Below are 17708 nucleotides of genomic sequence, written 5' to 3'. Positions count from 1 at the left end.
ATTCTATGTTTATCTGTGCTTAGCCAATCAGAGCGTTCTGCTCTTTAGTTGTAGGCTGAACATTCCATCCAGCAGGTAATCCAAGCGTGTGTGGGAGGGGAGAAAAAGGGCTCTCAGAAAAGTTTGGGAAAATCAACCCAACTCTTTTTTTGGGGTAACACTATTAAATTAGTGTTTAATAGACACATATGAACGGTACAAATATAAGTTTAAGTGTCACCATATGGGACCTTTAAGTACTTATTTTATTTGGGTTTTCTGCTACTTCTTTGACTGTTCTACTTTCTTTCTATTGCTGCTGTTGTGTTTTTGCTGTAATTGGTTTTGGTTGAGCAAAGTTAGTGGTTTTTGTTAGAGTGAAACTAGTTAGTGTGAAGTGTGACTTTGGGAGTGGGGCCTAACGACTCCCAGGTGCTTTGACTGATTAGCGACGGTGTGGCCTCCCACCGGTAGCCAACACAGTCCCCTCTCTTTATTTAAAATTGGTATTTGCGTGAAGCGGCAGCTTCAGCTGCGGCCTCGTCGGACGAAAACTCTGAGGACAAAGACAAAGGAGTCTACGCAGGAGTCTTCGCGGGAGGGTAAGTGGGAAGTTAAGTAGGCTGATATCTCATATCCGACCTACATTGCTTGGTGACTTTATCCGGAAATGTGCTGCTTCTCCATTCCTGTCCGCGTGTCCTCTCGGAGATACTACAAACCACGCATTAGCTCGCAAGATTTCCGCAACCCCACCACTCTTACCTAACCCACCCGTTCCACACACACACAACACCTTGTTGCAGGTGGCCTGTGGAACTGCCAGTCTGCCACTCGCAAGACTGAGTTCATATCTGGCTTTGCATCCCTGCAATCCCTTGACTTCCTTGCTCTCACAGAGACCTGGATTACACCAACCAACACATCCAGCCCTGCTGCTCTCTCTTCTGCCTACTCTTTCACTCACACACCCAGACCCACTGGGAGAGGTGGAGGTACTGGCCTACTCATTAACCCCAAGTGGAGATTTTCTCTCTATCAACTGCCAGAGTTCACTCCTCTCTCTTTTGAACTTCATGCTGTCACCATAACTCATCCGGTGCAACTAGTCATCATTGTTATCTACCGCCCACCTGGTCCTCTGGGGGAATTTTTGGAGGAGGTGGATGTCCTTCTTTCAAACATCCCTGAAACTGGCCCTCCGCTGGTACTTCTGGGTGATTTCAACATCCAGACAGAGAAGTCAGCTGCCTTTCTTCACCTTCTCTCTTCTTTTGGCCTCTCACTCTCTCCTTCACCACCCACTCACAAAGCTGGTAACCACCTAGATCTCATATTCACTAGAAACTGCGCTACATCCAACCTCACTGTTACTCCACTCCATATCTCAGACCATTTCTTCATCTCATACTCTCTCCCACTCTTACAAGCTCACAACCATATCTCAAGAGACACTGTACCTGTCCGCCGTAATATTCGTTCACTCTCTCCTTCTTCACTGGCGGCATGTTCACTACTCAAAAAACCAACACTCGACTCCTCTGATGTAAATAACTAGACCTGTCTCCCTTCTTCCTTTTCTATCTAAAACTCTTGAGCGTGCCATTTATAATCAACTCTCTACCTATCTCAACCAGAACAACCTTCTCGATCCCCACCAGTCTGGCTTCAAGGCTGGTCACTCAACAGAAACCGCCCTCCTTGCTGTCACTGAGCAGCTTCACATCGCTAAAACAACCTCTCTCTCTTCCATCATCATCCTTCTAGACCTTTCAGCTGCCTTTGACACAGTGAACCATCAGATCCTCATTTCAACACTCCAGAATCTGGGTGTCTCAGGCTCTGCGCTCTCATTGCTCACATCTTAATTGTCAGACCGAACCTACCGGGTAACTTGGAGAGGATCTAGCTCAGAGCCTTGCCCACTCAAAACGGGGGTTACTCAGGGATCAGTCCTGGGTCCCCTCCTCTTCTCTCTCTATACCAACTCCCTTGGGTCTGTCATTCAGTCGCACGGCTTTTCTTATCACAGCTACGCAGACGACACCCAACTAATTCTTTCCTTTCCTGAGTCTGACACTCAAGTAGCAGCACGTATCTCGGCCTGTCTGACCGACATCTCTTCTTGGATGTCCGCACACCATCTTAAACTCAACCTCAACAAGACTGAGCTCCTTTTCCTTCCAGGGAAGGGCTCTCCTACCCAAAACCTGACTATAACAATCAACAACTCTGTGGTAGTCCCCACCCAGACTGCTAGAAACCTGGGTGTGACACTTGACGACCAACTCTCCTTCACTGCCAACATTGCTGCAACCACCCGATCGTGCAGATACATGCTGCATACCATCAGAAGGATACGTCCACTTCTAACGCAGAAGGCGGCTCAGGTTCTGGTTCAGGCTCTAGTCATCTCACGTCTAGACTACTGCAACTCCCTCCTGATTGGCCGGCCTGCATGTGCCATCCGACCCTTGCAGCTCATTCAGAACGCAGCAGCTCGACTTGTCTTCAACCTCCCCAAGTTCTCTCACACTACACCTCTCCTCCGCTCTCTTCACTGGTTACCAGTGGCTGCCCGCATCCGCTTCAAGACACTAGTACTTACATACAGGGCCACGAACGGATCAGCCCCAGCTTACATTCAGGGCATGGTCAAACCATATACCCCAACCCGCCCACTTCGCTCTGCATCAGCCAAACTGTTTGCTGCTCCATCACAGCGAGGGAGAACTAATCACTCAACCAAATCCAGACTGTTCACTGTCCTGGCTCCTAAATGGTGGAACGAGCTCCCCATCGACATCAGGATGGCTGAAAGCCTACACATCTTCCGCAGGCTAAAAACACATCTCTTCCGACTACACCTCGGTTAAAAAAAATAAAAATAAAAAAAATAAAAAACTCTTTAACCTGCACTTTTGTTTCTTTGTAGCTTAGCTTATTTAAAGCTAATGTACTTGCACTTACTACTTGTTGTCTAGAGTTTGGACCTTCTCAGTTGAATGCACTTAATTGTAAGTCGCTTTGGATAAAAGCGTCAGCTAAATGACATGTAATGTAATGTAATGTAAAATCATGGCTGAAATCAACCCAATCATGCTCCCATCAATCATCAACCCAAACAGCCAATCTTTATGTAGTGAAGTCCTGTTGTAGTGGGGTCTAAATGTTGTGATTTTATTGTTGGTTCTATTGTTGTGGTGTTTTAATGTTATGTAATTGTATTGTTGCTTTTGTCTTCATGTTGTGGCTCTTGTTGTCAAAGTTGTGTTTTTGTGTTGTGGTTTTGGTTGTTGTAGTGGGTGAGTTTTAATACTGTGAAATTTGATTGTTGTCTTTTACTACTGTGTTAGATTTCCCTTTTGACAGAGATGTTATTCTCTGTTTCCTGCCCAGGGACTACAGATGAAAATTAGCTTATAGCTAATTCTGGTACTGCTAAGGAGCCATGCATTGTCCCTGTCAAATAAATACATAGATAAAATAAATGAACTGTTACTGATGTTCAAGAGCTGTTAAACAGAAACACAATTATCACCAAAAGTAGTGGGGGTAAAATATAAAAATCTTTTTTTTGGGTGGGATTAAGAACAGTCTCATGCATGATTTATAATCTAAATGTGTGTGAAGTGTGTATCTTTACTCTAAGACTGATGGCATCAGCTTTACATTGATTGATTGTGTTTATAATCACATCTAGACTTACTGAGCCTTTCTGCAGTTCCTCACAGCTGGAACCAGTCTCAATCGTCCCTCCAATTCTGTGTTGTACTTCTCCAGGTCCAACTCATCCAGAACCTCCTCTGACATCTGCAGCATGTAGGCCAGAGCTGAGCAGTGGATCCCAGAGAGTTTCTTCTCTGATCTGTTCTCTGACTTCAGGAACTCTTGGATCTCCTGATGGACTGAGTGGTTGTTCATCTCCGTCAGACAGTGGAAGATGTTGATGCTTCTGTCAGGAGAGATGTTTGTCTTCCTCTTCTTCTGCAGGTTGTTGATGGCTCTCTGGATGATTTCTGGACTGTTGTCTGTCTGACCCAGCAGGCCTCCTAAGAGTCTTTGGTTGGACTCCAGAGAGAGGCCATGAAGGAAGCGGACAAACAGGTCCAGGTGGCAATTTTTACTTTCAAGGGATTTCTCCATGGCTTTCTTCAGGAAGACATCCAGAGATGAATCAACGTAGTCTTTCCCCAGGAAGTCCTCCAGTACCTGTGTGTTCCTGTTGGTGTAACAGTGGAACAGGTAGACTGCAGCCAGAAACTCCTGAACGCTCAGATGAACAAAGCAGTAGACTGTTTTCTGGAAGATCACACTCTCTCTTTTGAAGATCTCTGAACAAACTCCTGAGTACAGCGAGGCCTCTGTGACATCCAGACCACAGCGCTCCAGGTCTTCTTGGTAGAACATGATGTTTCCTTTCTCCAGCTGTTCAAACGCCAGCCTCCCCAGCTTCAGAAGAACTTCCCTGTCAGCCTCCGTCAGCTCCTGTGGACTCGTCTCATGTCCCTCAGCATACTTGAGCTTCTTCCCTCTTGTCTGAACCAGCAGGAAGTGTGAGTACATGTCAGTCAGGGTCTTGGGCAGCTCTCCTCTCTGGTCTGTAGTCAACATGTGGTCCAGAACTGTAGCAGTGATCCAGCAGAAGACTGGGATCAGACACATGATGTGGAGGCTCCTGGATGTCTTGATGTGGGAGATGATTCTGCTGGACAGCTCTTCATCACTGACTCTCTTCCTGAAGTACTCCTCCTTCTGGTCGTCACTGAAGCCTCGTACTTCTGTTACCCTGTCAACACACGCAGGAGGGATCTGATTGGCTGCTGCAGGTCGGGAAGTTATCCAGACGAGAGCCGAGGGAAGCAGCTTCCCCTGGATGAGGTTTGTCAACAGCACGTTGACTGATGACTTCTGTGTGACATCAGAAACAGCCTCATTGTTGTTGAAATCCAGGTAAAGTCTGCTTTCATCCAGGCCCGCCAAAGATGAAGAGAACTTTAGAGCCAGCGAGCTGCTCTGCTGTGACCTCCTGTAATGATGGATGGAAAAACACGGAGCAGCTCCAGAAGACTGTACTGCTCATCTTTGATCAAGTTCAGCTCCCTGAAGGAAAGAGGAATCACCAGATCCACATCTTGGTTCTCCAAACCCTCGGCCCAGTCCAGACAGAACTTCTGCACTGAGAAGGTTTTTCCAACGCCAGCGTCGACCATCATAACGCACTCTCTGATGTGTTTCTGTTGGTCAGGTAGGGCTTTAAAGATGTCTCTGCACTTGATTGGAGAGTCATGGAGGGTCTTCATCTTGGAAGCTGTCTCGAGCTGCCTCACCTCATGTTGGGTATTAACTTCTTCACTCAGTTCATCTGTGATGTAGAGCGCAGTGAAGATCCTGTTGAGGAGGGTTCCGCTTCCTGTTTGATCAGCTCCTTCAGTCACACGTTCATATGTCCTCTTCACACTGATCTTATGTTTATGTTTAACAACGTACACTGTAAGGAAATACAAAAAGTCTATTTATTAATAGTGTTATTTTCAGTCTCCAAACAACAATTATAACAATATAAATGTAATGACACAAGAGGAATCCTGTTTTGAGACATGAAGACATCAGCAGACAGATGGACAGTCTTACTTGTTCTGGATCTTTCTCCACACTGGGGACAGCAGGAGTCCCCTGATGAAGCAGACTGGTCCCAGTATGAGGTGATGCACTGTCTGCAGAACCAGTGTCCACATCTGGTAGAGACTGGATCCTTCAGGACGTCCTGACACAAAGCACAGCAGGACGGCTGCTCCTCCTCACAAACATCACTCCTCTTCCTCTTTCTGTCAACACATTTATTTATTAAATAATTTGTTTATTATCAAAGCTCAGATGTTTTAAAAGTGTCGTTACAGCTCTATGTCAATTCAGTGTGTAATGAAAATGTTCCTTTTATCTAAACTCTCCTGCTTTCATAAACACTAAAACTGCTTTTCATCTCCGACTGTCTTATTAAACATTTAGTGATCTGTCTGTAGTTTGTTTATTAAAACAAACTCAACACTTCCTGCAGCTCCTTCACAGTAAAAGTCCTCCCTTAAAGAGAGCTGATGATGTCCTTTTCTGTTTCCCAGTCCCTTTGAGCAGCTTAGCTTGAGTCCGTTAGGTTTGAACTGAGGTTAGAAGTAGTCTGAATATTGAGGTCCACCAGCAGTCTCAGACACACAGCATGGACCAGAGGAGTCTCAGGTTCAGGTCCAGACTGTTTCCTTCTCTGTAAGTCTTTCCGTTTTATGTATCTTTCTATTGTCAACTTTTAAATGAATACCACATGTGGCCCAGTAGTATTTATTACTACTGTGATGTTCTGTTGTTTATCTGGGGAAAGGGAGACCTCTAGTGGTGACTCCTAACGTAATGTAATGTATATTGTGTATACATGTTGGAAGTAAACGGTCACATATTTTTCTCTCTTGACTTAAGTTGGCCAGAAAAACGTTTGCCTGTAAGTACGAGCTCATACATTTATCTTGACATTAAGTATTAAGATTACTAGTAATGATATCCTTTGTTAATGAATTCAAGTCCATTCTAAATGTGTATTTGGATCGTATAGGCTAAACGCTAGCATCGTAATGGAATTTCCCATAGAAGTTAGCATTAAGCTAACGCATTTGTTCCTATACGTTTTTAACAGATAATATATCAATATTGTACTTGAACCGAATGAAATACTGAGATGTATTTGCTCGTTGTAGATTTACAATGGTTGCTGAGTAAAGTTTGGAAAGGATACACAAGCTTCATTCTTTGTCTTGAAACTTGTTGAAACTGTTAGCTATCTGCCGAGCTAATGTAGCAGGCTAGGTTGCGCCACACACACAGAAACAGGGGCAGAACAACTACTGTCCATGGATGTTTGTTCTTCACCTTCAAGAACAATATATTGTGGAGAGAACTTATAGATCTTTAAAAGGAACCCTGACTAGTACGACATGTTGGCCTTATAAGATTAACGTGGGCGTCAGCTATAAAAAGGTGGTACAAAAACACTCCAAATGTTTTGTTTTTTGTTAAAAAATGCAGAAAATATGTTCCCTCGTAGGCCGCCGTGGTTATTTACGTCGCAATGCATTCTGGGGTAGTGACGTGTATTGGTTGTACCGCGATCCGGAGTTATAGCCAAGGGGTAAGCTTCGCTTCAGAACGCGAACCTCGATGGCGCCATTTTGTTGCTACAAAGGCATCACCTCTTGTTAGCATTTCACTGACCGCCATTTTTTTTTACGTCCTTGACTGCGAATAACTTTACACATCTGAAGCGTTTAAAAACTCTCTATTTGTCCGTTGTTTAATTCTAAAGAAACACGGACAATGGTATAAAGGCTCCGTTACCTTGTACCCCACGTTATGGCTCCGTAGCAGACGCTTTTATAACAATAGGCTAACGATGGGTCATAACCCGCGAGACTTACTGTCACACAGTAGAGGAATTACCGTATAGTACAGGAGAAGCTCACAGGCAGTTTGGACTTCCATTATCTGTTTAGGTTTAATGACTAATGTTAACTAGCATGTTAGTGATCAGTAATTAGCCTGTGCTTATGTTATCTCCTTACATATACCTACACTCTCCGTCTCTGTAAGATTGGGAATGATTGAGATTTCTCTCGGCACAGCTACCAGAAGACTTCACACTTTCAGACACGTTGCTCACGTCACATCTACGTTGTCTCTGTCAGTTGGAGGCTGCTCAGTAAGGGAAGAGATCACCGGAAAAGTGCTTCTAATAGCCTTCACTGGTCTCCGTCCAGAGCAACGGGGTCTATTGGTCCATTATATACTGTCTATGGTTAGAGCCCTACTGGTTTCCACACCAACTGGTTTCCGTATGTTGTGTTTACCTAACAGCTGCCGATGTGGTCCGCCTGTGTCACCAGATTCGTCACACAATCAAAAACATATTCCTGCCGATTTTCAAATCGTTTCCCAGATCTACTGTCGCGAAAATGTTTGTCTAAGTCAGTGGTTCTCAACCTTTTTTGTGCCAGCGCCCCCCTATCCATTATCCAGGTCCCTAACGCCCCCCATCAAATATTATGTAGGCTAAATGCCCCGAATATTAATGATTACGCCCTAATATAGGCCTATTATTGTTGTTACTATTGTTATCAAAAATAATAAAAAAATCAAATCATTGAATGACAATCAACACATGAATAGAAATTATATATATTTACAGGTTTTTTTAAATGTCAAATGCAACCATTTGACATTCAAATTAAATAACAGCAGCCAATCAGAACGACTAGATATGTAACATTCAAACTATAAATAGGTATTATCAAAAGAGCTTCTGCATGGTGTGAACCTCAGCACCTTTAGAAGAGGACTATAATTTGAAGTGACCTTGGGTGTCATGAAATTAGCTTTAAATAAAATGTATTATGCTTATTATTATTATTGTTATTATTATTACAAACACTAACAGTAGCCAATCAGAAACAGCTAGCAATTTAACATTCAAATCTATTTTTCATTCAAATCTAAAATCGAACGTGCAACGGAAAACAAGCTGGCACTTATCAAGGGTAAAAGCGCAGAAGGATCACACACACACACACACACACACACACACACACACACACACACACACACACACACACACACACACACACACACACACACACACACACACACACACACACACACACACACACACACACACACACACACACACACACAACACGTATTTTGGTGATGACAAACGACTTGAAGAACGACACCTACTGCCGAATGGACATAAGTTTACAACCTTTGAAAGTTAGTGAGAGGCGTTTTTAATGCTTAGAAGAGTCTAGCTATGTTTGCTATCGCCTGTCTTGGGAGTAAATAGCAGAAAAACGCGCCCCACATCACTCTGTGTTTTGTGGAGGTGTGAGAGTCCCGCATACGGGAAACAGTGATATCACTTCCTTATCGCTTCCATAAGAAAGTTTTAAAACACCAAACAAAGGCCCTGAACTGCCCGCCAAGTTTATGGAACAGCTGACTGTTTGCCAAACAACAAAGCACAGTCGATATCTCTCGCAACGTCTTTTTCTTTCTCTCTTTCTCCGTGAAATGAAGCTGCATTCAGGTACAGTAGGAAACGTTGTGTTTAATAAACCATCTGATCGAAAAACTGTTACTGTGGTGTGCTACATTGGGGTGGGGGTAAAGAATACAACAGGACGTCGCGACGCATTGCTTTTTTCTTTATCTGAACGCAGCTTCACGTAGTAGCTACAGAGCTCATTTAAGACAATACTCTGACGGCCCGTTTCCATGAAGGCAGCACGGAGCTGCACCAAACAAAGCTGACAGAAGCACAGAGAAGATACCCGTCTGGTCCAGTCGCAGTGCTGTAAACTGGCAGCTTTTAATGTTGCAGACTACTTATTCTTTAGTAGTTTTTAAGTGTAAACATGTATTGTTATTGTGAATCTTTGGTTTAAACTAGCTTTCAAACAAACGCCCCTCAACGGCACCTCAACGCCCCCCTTTCCAAAATATTGCTTCCAACGCCCCCCATCATCTTCTGAACGCCCCCTGGGGGGCGGTACCGCCCCCGTTGAGAAACACTGGAACCTATATGGTATGTATGGGATATAGTAATATATATAACTCAGAATTTGTAAAACAATGGCTTGTAATACAGTGTTAACCTACTTGAGTTTGGCTGCGAATTAACCAAGCATTGTAATGTGTCTCTAATCAAATCATTCCATCCAAACAGATGTAAAGTTGTTCTGAAATCTAACTCCGACACAGCAAAGTAGTTATTGATATTTTTTAATGAGCTTATTCATCTTTAGTGATATGAGTTTATCTTTGGGTTTAACCCAGTGCGCCCCTTGTGGACAAAATAAAACACCAGCATATACAACATGAGAAACATCACATTCATAGCCTTAATTATTACAAGCTACTTCCAAAACTAATATAGGCTACATAATGTACATAACTATAGCCTAAAAAGTGTTGATAGAGAAATCACAACAGATATGTCGGGTATTTTTCTAAGATACGCCGAAGGGAGGCTACAGTATAGACGCGAGGAAATTATAGGCCTATTATTGTTTCAGATCAACCCAAAACAAAATGTTGCTTTGATGTTAGCAATCACTGTGAGGCGATTAAGGCCTATATACAGATCAACTTTCTTTTTCGCCTTTCTTGCAATTGTACTGATTCGTTGTGAATGCGTTTTTGGAAGTAGCTTGTAATAATTAAGGCTATGAATGTGATGTTTCTCATGTTGTATATGCTATATATATATATATTTATTTGTGTGTGCAAATTTTAATTATCAGAGGTTACTGTGTATATAATCTATCTATATTTGATATCCTTATAACCTATATTTGATATCCCATCAGTTTTCTGATGTTAAATAATGTTAAAAGGAGGTTTAACTCCCTATTGTAGTCATTGTCCTGAAGCTCAGGGGGGAGAAAAATAAATAAACTACCGTGTGTACAGTTTTGCTAAACTGCGGACAGTTTACCAATGTGTCCACATGGATGTAAAATTGACAATCTCAATCTGTACCCACGGATTGTAAAACCGTGCACACAGTTTATTTATTTTTCTTTTCCCGGAACCTAGGGGGGCTCCGTAGAAAAAGTCGCTTGTTTTGGGCTTGTTTTCACAGGCCTGGTTGCTTATTTTTCTCGCGAGATCTGGCAACACTGGTCCCCACTCTGTCGTTCTCTGGGACATGTTTTCATGCTAATTGATTGCGTTTGGAGCTTCAACGAAGCTAGCGCGGACCACTGGTTAACCTAGTATTCGGGGCACAGGGAAAGTAAAAACATATCGCTATTCGTACCACAAAAAAGGCTCAAAATATCACCAAACTTCAACGGTAGCATAATGAGGGTCCCTACATGTTAACCGAAGCATTGAGAACTTTGTAAGTGTACAGACGAAGAGCTGTGGGAGCTCCGTGAAAGGGCTACGAGAGAGAGAGCCATGCTGCAACAGAGCCTCGTACTTCGGGAAACCAGTCATGACTTACAGCTGGCGATGCCAACTAAAATCAAAAGCAATTTGCACAATATATCTGAAATAATCGCACCAATGTAAACATAACTTGTCTAGCTAGCTAGTTTACTTACTCAGTGGATAACTGTCCATCTGGTCCCTCCGGTCTGGGTTGCCGTCTCCAATTTATTTTCGGGACTTGGAAAAAAGTTTCTCCTTCTGATCACTCGGTTACCACGACGTCCATCTGATGAGAGAAGAAGACAACAGAAGAGATAAATAGGGCTGTGACTGTATGTAGTTTTCATACCGTGGTGAAGAAGTAACGTATCACAACAGTATGGTGGTTAACGGGATTAAGCTATGAGCTAGCTGCTAGGCTAATGTATCTCTCCTTCTGTCTCCCTCCTTCTCTCCTTCTCCCTCTACCTCTCTCTCTCTCTCCTCTCTTTCCTTCTCTCTCTCTTTCTCTCAAACACAACAGACCCGACTGTGAATACTCCTCTGTTCAGATTAATTAACACCATTAATTATTCTACACCCTCCAATACAGTAATGGAGGTGGTGGTTTGAGCCTTAAACTTGGTTTGTGATCCTCTAATTAACACACAGAAGAAGAAGTTAATTTTTCCCACATCGATCTTTTCCCCCCAGAAGTGAAGTTATTATTCAGGGTTTTACTGCATAGAGAAAGTTTTGGCGCCCTATAAAGAGGTTTTAGCCGGCGCCAAAGAAATATCACGAGCTCCAAAACGTCTGATTTTCAGCCACCCTGTGAGGCAGAAGTGCTAACCACTGAGCTTTCCGTCTGCTGGAGCTCTGACTGCTGTCTGTCTGCGCGGTGGGCTGCGCTGCCGTCTATCAGTATTAAATTAAGACAGTTTCATATCCTGTAAAAATAAAAGCGTCTCGTATGTCGCGTTAAGTCCTTTTTTCCATGTTTTGGTACAGTTGATGTTACCACCTGATGCGAGCCATATGGGAGGAGCCTACACATGAAACTCTAAGTTTGGAGGTCTTTAGCAGCGTTGACCTGACTCCCTGAATAAGCTGCAGAGACGTGGTCTCTCTCCACCTCTCTGCTGAGCCCCGTTCACCTAACAGCATCAGTTCAACTGGATTTCACACTATGATGGTTACATTTACAATGAATCAGCTGTTCACATGTCTGCTGAACTGTAGGGACGGTCTGTTACACTACTGTAGGCCTACAGGCTATTCAACATCACTGACTATTTATTTATTAATATTTCTAAACAGAAAACATTACACTTGTTATGTTGTTATTGTTATTTTATGTGTAAGAGACACAAAACAATCCCCACTAGGGTAATTGGGTAAGTTGCAAACATTAGAACTGTGTTGATGTTGAACAAGTTAACAGCATCCAGTATAAAGAGCAGCAGAGACTTCAGTCCTGTTCAGACACCAAGTGGAGCGGCTGTGTAGAGCAGCCTGCTTCCTTTCAGCTCTCATGTTAACGTGTTGGAGTGAAGCTCACAGACCTGCAGAGACTTTGGCCATCAAGTCTGTTGACTCTGCAGATTTCACTGAAGTACACAGTGGAAATAAACTGCTGAGAGTCCTGAACGCATCATTACTGCAGAAACAGAGAGACGTTCACTGCTCACTTTAATGATGATTTACTGCTGTTGGGTTCAGAGAGAACAGTCTCTGATTGGCTGACTGTTCTCTCTCTCCTCTCACAGCTTCACTGACGAGGTTGGAGGTTTACAGAAAATACTGGATCTTAGCTTTGATACTAACTGGGTTTAGTTTGATACTGCTGAAACCAGCATGGACTGACTCCAACCCTCTACTGACCTCAGAGTCTCCAGTCTACAGTCTGGACTCTCCTTCAGATCACACAGCTGCTTCACGTCTGACTCCTTCAGGTTGTAGTTGCCCCTCAGGTCCAGCTCTTTCAGATGGGAGGGGTTGGACTTCAGAGCTGAGGCCAGAGCAGCACAGCTGATCTCTGACAAACCGCAGCTCCACAATCTGAATAAAGAATAAATGATGTAACTTTAGAAGACAATGTTCCTGCTTGAAATCATTCAATGTTTAATAATCTTTTCAGAGCTGAAGAAGGTTTAGAAAACAGAAACACCTGAACACAACAGGATCAGGATAAAAACTGTAAAATACAAAAAGTGAAAAACAGCTCTAATTAATATTAATGACAACATGCTGCTACTTCAATAAAGACTTTGGAGTGAATTATTTAGTGTTATTCAGTTATATTAAACAACTCAACATTACTCTGCTGCATTGACATGAATTAGACGTGTTTATTAAATGCAATACATTTACAATAATTACACACAGTAAGCTGTAATATTGACAGGTTAAACAGGATCATCTTATTAAAGTTTATTATAAATCAACATGTTTCATTGTCTTGTGAATGAAGCGTAGCTTATCTTCACTACCATCCTAATGTTTCAGGTAGAGATGAGTCTTCTGAACACATCTGCTCTTTAATTAGTTCACTTACTGTACAGCTCTAGAAAACACCACTATCCTCACATGGACACTAATCATAGAAACTAATCTAACAGTTCAAATCTGACTTTCCCTCCATTCATAGTCAAGTCCATTTTATTTATACAGCCCAATATCACAGATGACAGATTTAGCTCAAGAGGCTTTCCAACCTGTACAGCATCCGACTCCCTCTGTCCTTAGTAAAGGTCCTAAAAGACCTCATCATACCTGTCATCATTCATAAGGCCATGCTAACTAACTTACAGAGATATTTAACATCCTTAGTTGAGTTCAGAGTGACCAACCATGACAGCAGATCACAGGAAATGTTGGCTTTAAAAGTTCATCAGATATCAAACTGGTGAACTAATTCAAGTCAGTGTTGCCAACTCCTCAGTAAGGAAAGTCGCTATTGGCTGTCCTAAAAGTCGCTAGATGACGTCATACGCTCATTTGCATATTTGTGACGTCATTACACAATCATTTGCATACAGCTTAGTGGTTGTGTCAGAAAGGTAGATAGAAAAAAATAGAAATCTTTAGCCAAATAATCACAAATTCAATACAGGAATTTATTTGATCTTATAATTATTACTTAGGTAGCCTGTCTTTGAAGTAAAAAAAGAAATTCTACAAAGGGAGGGAGAAAGATTGATAAATAATTCTCAAAGAAGGCTGGCTCAGCGGCGCCGCGCTGCTCCCGCCGTCTCGTCCTACTACCTCACCGACCCCTGTCCCTTCTCCCCTTCCTACCTGCATGTGCACACTGTGGAGAGAGCACAGAGGGGGGGGGCTGCTCCTCTGCTCCTCAGTCACAGAACAGAAGAGAGGTGAATGTTTTGGCGGCCATAGGGGAGAAATACCTCGCGTGCTCGCTGGACAAATCTGGCGACTTTTCGCCAGATTTGTCGCTAGTCGCTTATGTGAAAAAAAGTCTCTAAGGGGGTCTGAAAAGTCACTAAATCTAGAGACAAAGTCGCTAAGTTGGCAACACTGATTCAAGTCAGAGACGCCACAAAGTTCTTCTTGTTCTATTTACAATAATGTTTGCGGCTGATTTGTTTCACTTAGTGTGTGTGTGTGTGTGTGTGTGTGTAATGGTTGCCCTTGGCAACCAGATTGAGTCAGTTGTCCCCTTTGGCAATAATATTAATAATATAATCAATATTTGTGTTTTTTTAATATATAAAAACAAATCTAAACTTTCAAAACTGGAAAATCTTATTTCTAAAGACGCCAGTATTTTATTTGGAAGTCTCCTTAAAGTTTAAACACTACGTTCTTGCTCAACACATTATTTCAGCTGTTGTGCGACCGCTTTCCACAAGCGTGTTTGCCGTGAAAAGATCCAGGCAACGCCACTTCCTGTTCACACTAACGCTGCATGTTAAAATCTGGTTTCGGTGCCTCATTACGGAGCCTCCTAAATATCTGTGCTGCTCTCTGATGCTCCGAAACAGACGTTAGAGGAACAGAAGCATCGCCGCATGTCAACACGTTACACTTGGCAGCGAGTAACGTTAGCCTAGCGTTAGCTACAGTAATAACTGGATTAAACACGGTTAAAACGCTGAGAGTTAAACGGTGTAAAGTGTGTCTGTATGTCACTGTAGAGGATTCCTACAGCGGGACGTCCAACAGTCTGCTGCTAAAGCTATGAGCTGAAAGACACAAACTAGCTCTATGGTCACGGCTGTTGTCATAGAAACCAAACAGACGGGAATAAATGTTGCGTTTACTTAAAACTGGTAAACCTCGTGGCTGAACTCAGAAACTTAACTGCTAACAGTGTTAAGTGTAAACTGTAAATGTGACATACAGATGGCATCTTCAAATGTTTGAATCTTATTTTCTTACTTTTAAAATTTGAGATGACTCTAAAAACTTAATTTGAACCAGTTTTAATGTCATCAGTTGTGAAGGGGATTTCACCTGATAAATATCAGCCTTATGTCTGCAGTTTAGTGTCACCATAGTCTCTTATAGCCAGACCTTCCTCCACAGGGCTGTGGAAGAAGGTCTGGCTAGTCCACATTTCTTTAAACCAATCACAATCATCCTGGGCGGTGCTAAGCTCCGGACGGAGCCACGGTGCCTCTGCTAAATAGTCTCAGGAAGGAACTGGTTTTGGTGGAACATGTGGACGTTCAAAAGTAGTTGTAGTCGTGCAACAGAAAACTCAGATTGGACAGATAGTCTAGCTAGCTGTCTGGATTTACCCTGCAGAGATCTGAGGAGCAGTTACCCATAGTCCTCACAAATCAGCCGGAGGTTAGAACGCCAACACAGAGACAGAGGAAGGAGACGGACATCCGGTCGAAAAAAAGGACATAAGGCGGCAGCAATCCCTGGAAGTAGAAGGTCGAGGATATAGACTAGCTATATATACCAGACTAGTCAGAGACCAATACAACTTTAATTATTTTAGTTGATTTATTAGGACCAGAGCACCGACAGCATCGGTAGGAGAAGGCTGATTATTTCCACAAACAAACTGTTCTACACTTTGGCTGAAAAGGGAGGAGTGGAAGTTAATGTTAATGAGAGAGGGAGAGAGAGGGAGAGAGGGAGAGAGGGAGAGAGAGACAGGAGGGGGAGAAGAGGGGGAGGACAGGGGGAGGAGGACAGAGGGAGGGAGACAGAGGGGGAGGAACAAGGGGAGGGGACAGGGGAGGGACAGAGGAGGGAGAACAGAGGGAGGGGGAGGGAGGAGGGAGGGAGGGGGAGAGAGGAGGGAGGGGGGGGACAAGAGAGGGGAGAGGGAGGAGGGGGGGAGGGGGAGGGAGACAGAGGGGGAGAGGGACGGAGGAGAGGAGAGAGAGAGGGGAGGGGAGAGGGGGGGGAGAGGGAGGAAGGGACAGAGGGGGAGAGGGACAGAGGGAGGGGGGACAGAGGGAGAGGGACAGAGGGAGGAGGGGAGACAGAGGTGGGAGAGGACAGAGAGGGAGGGAGGACAGAGGGGAGAGAGGGACGGAGAGGGACAGAGGGGGGGAGAGGGACAGAGGGAGGGGGACAGAGGGGGGACAGAGGGGAGGGGGAGACGGGGGAGAAGGGGGAGGGAGGGACAGAGGGGAGGGACAGAGGGAGACAGAGGGGAGGGAGGGAGACAGAGGGGGAGGGAGGACAGAGGGAGGGGAGACAGAGGGGGAGAGGGGACAGAGAGGAGGGAGAGGGAGGGGGAGAGGGACAGAGGAGGGAGGAAGGAGGACAGAGGGGAGGAGGGGGGAGGGAGGGAGGAGGGGGAGGGAGGACAGAGGGGAGAGGGAGGGAGACAGAGGGAGGGAGGAGGGGAGAGGGAGGGAGACAGAGGGAGGAGGGAGACAGGGAGAGGGAGGGGAGACAGAGGGGAGGAGGAGGGAGGGAGAGAGGGAGGGAGACAGAGGGGAGGGAGAGGAGGACAGAGGGGGGAGAGGACAGAGGGGAGGAGAGAGGAGGGAGGAGAGGGGAAGAGAGGGGAGGAGGGAGGAGAGAGGGAGGGAGGGAGAGAGAGGACAGAGGGGGGAGAGGGAGGGACAGAGGGGGGAGGAGGGACAGAGGGAGGAGAGAGACAGAGGAGGGAGGGACAGGGGGGAGAGGGAGAGGGGGGGAGGGAGGGGAGACAGGAGGGGAGAGGGAGAGAGGGAGGAGACAGAGGGGGGAGGGAGGGGAGAAGAGACAGAGGGAGGGAGGAGAGGGAGAGGGAGGGAGACAGAGGGGGACGAGGGAGGAGAGGAGGGGGGGGAGGGACAGGGAGGACAGAGGGAGGGAGGGGAGACAGGAGGGAGAGGGACAGAGGAGGGAGGGGGAGAGGGAGGGGAGGGAGGGGAAGGAGGGAGGGGAGAGAGAGGAGGGGGGAGAGGGGAGAGGGAGGGAGGGAGGGAGAGGGAGGGAGAGAGAAGAGGGGAGAGGGAGGGAGGACAGAGGGAGGGAGGGACAGAGGGACAGAGGGGGGAGGACAGAGGGGAGAGGGGGAGGACAGAGGAGGGAGACAGGGGGGGAGGGGAGGAGGGAGGGGAGGAGAGGGGGAGGGAGGAAGGGGGGGAGGGGAGAGGGAGGAGAGAGGGGAGGGAGACAGAGGGAGGGAGGGGAGACAGAGGGGGGAGGGAGAGAGGGAAGGAGGGGAGACAGGGGGGAGGGAGAGGGAGGGGAGGAGGAGGGGGCAGGGGAGGACAGGGGAGGGAGAGGGGAGACAGGAGGGAGAGGGAAAAGATGATGACAATGACAGCAGTGATGATGATGACATAAATGGA

General features: G+C 45.2%; 1 protein-coding gene and 2 pseudogenes across 1 annotated transcript in view; 1 reads left to right on the top strand and 2 right to left on the bottom strand.

Annotated features, from left to right (window-relative positions):
* Window positions 1-5745, bottom strand: part of LOC120552570 — a 39583-nt pseudogene extending 33838 nt beyond the window's left edge.
* LOC120552576 overlaps window positions 1-17708 on the bottom strand; it is a 501282-nt pseudogene that overhangs the window by 5953 nt on the left and 477621 nt on the right.
* The window catches only part of LOC120552600 (NACHT, LRR and PYD domains-containing protein 1-like), a 735215-nt gene that overhangs the window by 440264 nt on the left and 277243 nt on the right, over window positions 1-17708 (top strand).

This window comes from Perca fluviatilis, chromosome 22, assembly GCF_010015445.1.
Source record: "Perca fluviatilis chromosome 22, GENO_Pfluv_1.0, whole genome shotgun sequence".
NCBI classification, from domain to species: Eukaryota; Metazoa; Chordata; class Actinopteri; order Perciformes; family Percidae; genus Perca; species Perca fluviatilis.
The sequence above is the reverse complement of the archived record's forward strand: the minus strand, read 5'-3'. Positions and strand labels throughout refer to the sequence as shown.